This window comes from Notothenia coriiceps, unplaced genomic scaffold (assembly GCF_000735185.1).
Source record: "Notothenia coriiceps isolate Sejong01 unplaced genomic scaffold, NC01 NC01_scaffold00008944, whole genome shotgun sequence".
Taxonomy (NCBI): domain Eukaryota; kingdom Metazoa; phylum Chordata; class Actinopteri; order Perciformes; family Nototheniidae; genus Notothenia; species Notothenia coriiceps.
This window is the reverse complement of record NW_011341645.1, coordinates 1,401-6,651: the sequence shown is the minus strand read 5'-3', so window position 1 is coordinate 6,651 and position 5,251 is coordinate 1,401. Positions and strand designations below refer to the sequence as shown.

The following is a 5,251-nucleotide window of genomic DNA, read 5'->3' as shown; positions in this document are numbered from 1 at the left end:
TAGTTGTAGTAGTAGTAGTAGTAGTAGTAGTAGTAGTAGTAGAGACTAAATAACTCATTACTTATTATTTGACTGATGCCAAATACTGAGGAGGAAAAGTGCTGCTAATTACATTTTTTATTAACAATTTAATGAAAAGCATTCTGGGAATAAATGGAAATCTAGTTGTAGTAGTAGTAGTAGTAGTAGTTGTAGTAGTAGTAGTAGCAGTAGTAGTAGTAGTAGTAGTACTAGTAATAGTAGTAGTAGTAGTAGTACTAGTAATAGTAGTAGTAGTAGTAGTAGTAGTAGTAGTAGTAGTAGTAGTAGTAGTAGTAGTAGTAGTAGTAGTAGTAGTAGTAGTAGTAGTAGTAGTAGTAGTAGTAGTAGTAGTAGTAGTAGTAGTAGTAGTAGTAGTAGTAGTAGTAGTAGTAGTAGTAGTAGTAGTAGTAGTAGTAGTAGTAGTAGTAGTAGTAGTAGTGGTAGTAGTAGTAGTAGTAGTAGTAGTAGTAGTAGTAGTAGTAGTAGTAGTAGTAGTAGTAGTAGTATTAGTAGTGGTAGTGGTAGTGGTAGTGGTAGTAGTAGTAGTAGTAGTAGTAGTAGTAGTAGTAGTAGTAGTAGATAGTAGTAGTAGTAGTAGTAGTAGTAGTAGCAGTGGTAGTGGTAGTGGTAGTAGTGGTAGTAGTAGTAGTAGTAGTAGTAGTAGTAGTAGTAGTAGTAGCAGTGGTAGTGGTAGTGGTAGTAGTAGTAGTTGTAGTAGATTAAAAGTTGGTATAAACGTTTCTTCATTTTCATGTTTTAGCACATTTGTGTGTTTTTTTTTGCCGTTGTAGCGTTTGCATCTGTCGGCCACCGTAATCCTGACTCAAATATAATTTTTTTATTTCATTATTAAACAATGCTGGTGAATCCTGGTGAAAAGTAAGAGGTATGGTATTTTCGAAATGCAAAGATTTAGAGGTTGGAAGCATGATGTAAGAGGCTTTTCCATATGTACCCGCATTAGTGTGGACGTGGTGTAACTCTGCCCTGAAAGCCAGACTAATGTATTCATTATAGGTGTCTTGGCATCTTAGAGCAGGGAAACTCTGGTGTGACTGCAGATGAGGAGGGAGAAACAAAAAGACCCTCCATGATTTCAAACCAAATATTGCCTCCATATATCACGACACCAAAACACAGTCCATCGATCTCCCCCTGAGATGTGTCAGAGAAAATGAAAAAGAAGGCAGGTACAAAATCAGGCAGTGGGATGCAAATTGAATGGAAAGCAGGGACAAAGAACCACAGTGCATTTTGGGATGTTATTTAAAAAACCTCATTCACTCCGGCTCGGTGTAATGAAGCTGTGTCTCTGCTGTACTCCCACTCCCCTCACTCCATTTCTGTGTGAATAAAAACATATTCTCTCGTGTGTCTCTAATTAAGCCCTTGAAAGAGACAGAAAAACAACGTTTCGTAGGAGGAAGAGCGAAGGAAATGATGTGGCCTCGTCTTCAACTGTGCTTCAGATACAGAAAATAACATTTAATTACATGAAAGCATTTTGTCTAATAACGAATGTATTTACTTTATAAAACAAATAATCGAGTGTGTGTGATGAAGGTTATTTAAATCCTCGCCAAACTCAATTCGCTGACGGTCAAATTTATGTTCCAGGATGCAGGATTGGAAAGTGAGTGTTGATCGATAATACAGAACCATGTTCATCTTCTTGGCAATTATAGAAAAAACAAATTGAGCGACTCTCTAGGTCCATTAGAGAACAAATAGAATATCTCACTTACATCAATACGCGACTTGTTAACAACACGTCCAAGGTGCTGGGAATGATTTATTTATCATTCCAGCGCTGCCAAATACTGAGGAGGAGGAGTAATGGCATTTTTAATTCACAATGTAACAGTCTGGTATTGATGGAAATGCTCTGGTGGATCGTAGTAGTAGAAAAGTATGTATAGTATCAATGGGTACTAGTATTCTTGCTTTCTGTGGGGTACAATTCTTCGTAGATTATTAAAACAATTTAGCTTCTATAGGTCCGGTAATCCAAGACCGAAGATAGGTTTTAAAGTAGTCAGGATCGCCGAGTGGTCTCATTTTACCCCAAGTAAAGCATGTCATAATCTTAATTCTGGAAGTATTTAGTCATACACCAAAGTAAAGAGTGACTTATGGCACTAGACGAGAAGTGAGACGATCACCAAAATCATTAGGATTCATCATCTGGGAACCATGAACCCTTGAGCCAAATGATCTGTCCTGTAGATGTTGAAGTAGTAGTAGTAGTAGAAGAAGTAGTAGTAGTAGTAGTAGTAGTAGTAGTAGTAGTAGTAGTAGTAGTAGTAGTAGTAGTAGTAGTGGTAGTGGTAGTGGTAGTGGTAGTGGTAGTGGTAGTAGTTGTAGTAGTAGTTGTAGTAGTAGTAGTAGTGGTAGTGGTAGTAGTAGTAGTAGTAGTAGTAGTAGTAGTAGTAGTAGTAGTAGTAGTAGTAGTAGTAGTAGTAGTAGTAGTAGTAGTAGTAGTGGTAGTAGTAGTAGTGGTAGTAGCAGTAGCAGTGGTAGTGGTAGTGGTAGTAGCAGTAGCAGTAGCAGTGGTGGTGGTAGTGGTAGTAGCAGTAGCAGTGGTAGTGGTAGCAGTGGTGGTGGTGGTAGTAGTAGTAGAAATGTATGTAAAGTATCAATGGGTAGTATACTTGGTTTCTGTGCGGTACATTACATAATTAAACTCCTATAGGTCCAGTAATCTTTAGATTTTAGTAATCTTTGCCATGTTATCTGAGTCAAATATAAGCAGGACGGGTATATCAACACTAAGAAGTTCTGTTGGTGGTTTGAAAAGACATGACTTTTGAAGGTTTTGGAGTGTTTGGCATGGCAATCTATCTAATAGTAATCTGAGATATCTCATTAAGTCCCAGATATAATTGAAGTAGGACTATTAGGTGTTCGTTTTTACAGAAGAAACAGTGAGAGAAGCAGTAGTCAGGATGGCCGAGCGGTCTAAGGCGCCAGACTCAAGGATCGACTCCTTCCTGATCGAAGGGACTTCTGGTCTCCAATTGGAGGCGTGGGTTCAAATCCCACTCCTGACACTTGCTTTACCTCAGATGTGTTAACTTATATGACTCAATACCCACCAATTAACCCTTTAACGAACTTCTTCTTGATTACTTACTCACTTTAGGTGGTCTAATTGGGGGAAATAAACCCCCAACCCTTATTGAGTAGTGCCTGATTCTACACACTGACCCAGACAGGAAGGAGGAACCACACAAATTGTAAAGAAAGTGTGTGTGTGTGTGTGTGTGTGTGTGTGTGTGTGTGTGTGTGTGTTTGAAATAAGGTGCCCGCAGAGGGCTGTGAAACAAAGAGCAGGTAGATTGATGATTGATTGGCCGTGACTGTCTGGCTGACTGAGACTCATTGGCATCCGTCACTTTGATGAATTACACCACCGAGAAAAACACACTGCACTCTGATTACTGCCAGGAAAATATGTATGTGTATGTGTGTGTGTGTGTGTGTGTGTGTGTGTGTGTGTGTAAAGCCTCTGTATGAGCATGTATGCACAGTGCATGTTGTTGCTGATATCCCAGTGAATTACCCTGCCTTTAGTGGATGTTGTTCCCATGCTAATCCGCCGTTTTGCACGCATCCAAAGTCCATGTTTAGTATTCAGCAGGAGGACGAGGAGCGTCTCTTTAAGTCTGGCCCAAGGTCCTTCTTCACCGTACACAGAGGGCTATTTGTTCATATTTAAACAGGTGGATGACAGGTGTGTATTGTCTCTCAGCTCCACCTAAATAATGTATAATGGCCACGCGGTTTCTTTTTGATCTGACTGACCCATTAGAATTACGGACAGTTTGTTTAGAAGTCCTGCATCAGCGTTTGAAAGGTGGATGAGGCAGCTGGAAGTCTTTTTAAAATGTGCATAATTTTGAAAATGAAATTCAGTGTAAAAAGTAACCGAGGCTGTCGAGCACTTTTTATGTCAACTTGCTTTCTAGTGATAAGGATACTTTGTTCTTTGGTGTTACTGTGACATTTAAGGGCGTAAATGGATTTTGAATGGAGCTGCAACTTCAATTAGTTAATTAATCGAATATGTGTGCATAAGGGAGGCTGTGGCGCAGTGGACTAGTGCTTTGGTGTTCGGATCAGGGAGATCAGGGTTCAAACCCCACTGCATTCAGCATGTCGTTGTGTCCCTGAGACACTTCACTTCAAATTGCTCCTGTGGGGATTGCCCACAGTACTGAGTATGTAAGTTGCTTTGGATAAAAGAGTCTAACAAGTGACATGTAATGTAATGTGCTCCAAAAAAAAACTTTTATTATTTTATCAAGTCATTTTTCATTCAAGTTTTACTTTGATACTTTCGCGATATCAAAGCGAGTATCTTTAATATTTAATTTTTTTTTTAAACTCCCCCTTTAAAGATGTATTTATTTAATGTATTTCATTTATTTTTGTTTTATTTTGTTTTACTTACATTTATTTTGTATTATTTATTATCTTTTTTGTTGTATTTATTTATTAATTTAATTAATTTAATTTAATATATTTAATTTATTATATTTAATTTATTGTATTTAATTTATTGTATTTATTTTTCTTATTTTTTTAATGTATGAAAGCATTTAAACATGTCAGACAAAGTACAAATATGAACCTGAAAAAAGCATATTATGTCCCCTTTAATGTTGAGTGAAGCTCTGTTTAAGACAGTTAAAGTAGTATTTTATTGAACTTTGTAGGCTGAGGTCACCAGGAGTCTCTCAAAATGGTTACGTTGGGTTTTCCAGTTGTATTTCCCGTGTTCTGCAGCTCTCCGTGTGAATAATGTCTGTCTCGCTGCTCTTGAACGTCCCTGTCCTTGATGAGACCTGAACACTGTGTCCTCTCCTGTCTTTTCCCTCCATCGCTGCATCAAATATTCACAGGAAACGAGAAACCCGCTCAGCGATGTTTCCAACAGAAAAAGTAAATATATAAATAACCTCACGTATTACATTACAGCACAAACAGACGCCACTTTCATCCACTGTGACCTGTCCTTTGAGCTGAGCAGGAGCAAAACACTGGAGCTATAAATCAAAAGAGAGGTGCGTTCCTCCAGAGGAAATGAAACAGATAAACTTAACACTGTTGTTAGTTCTTTCAAGATATTAAAATGAACTCTAAAGCCACCTCTCTAGTCTCGGAGCTGAACCCAATATCAGTTTATAAAAAAGGAAATGGGGATTCAAGAAGAAAGCACTGCCATATG

General features: G+C 38.2%; 1 non-coding gene across 1 annotated transcript; it reads left to right on the top strand.

Annotated features, from left to right (window-relative positions):
* Nucleotides 1-2,960: 2,960 nt before the first annotated feature.
* On the top strand, nt 2,961-3,071 carry trnal-caa (transfer RNA leucine (anticodon CAA)). The gene is made up of 2 exons: nt 2,961-2,998; nt 3,026-3,071. It is a non-coding gene; the product is annotated as a tRNA-Leu (tRNA).
* The last annotated feature ends 2,180 nt before the right edge of the window (nt 3,072-5,251 follow it).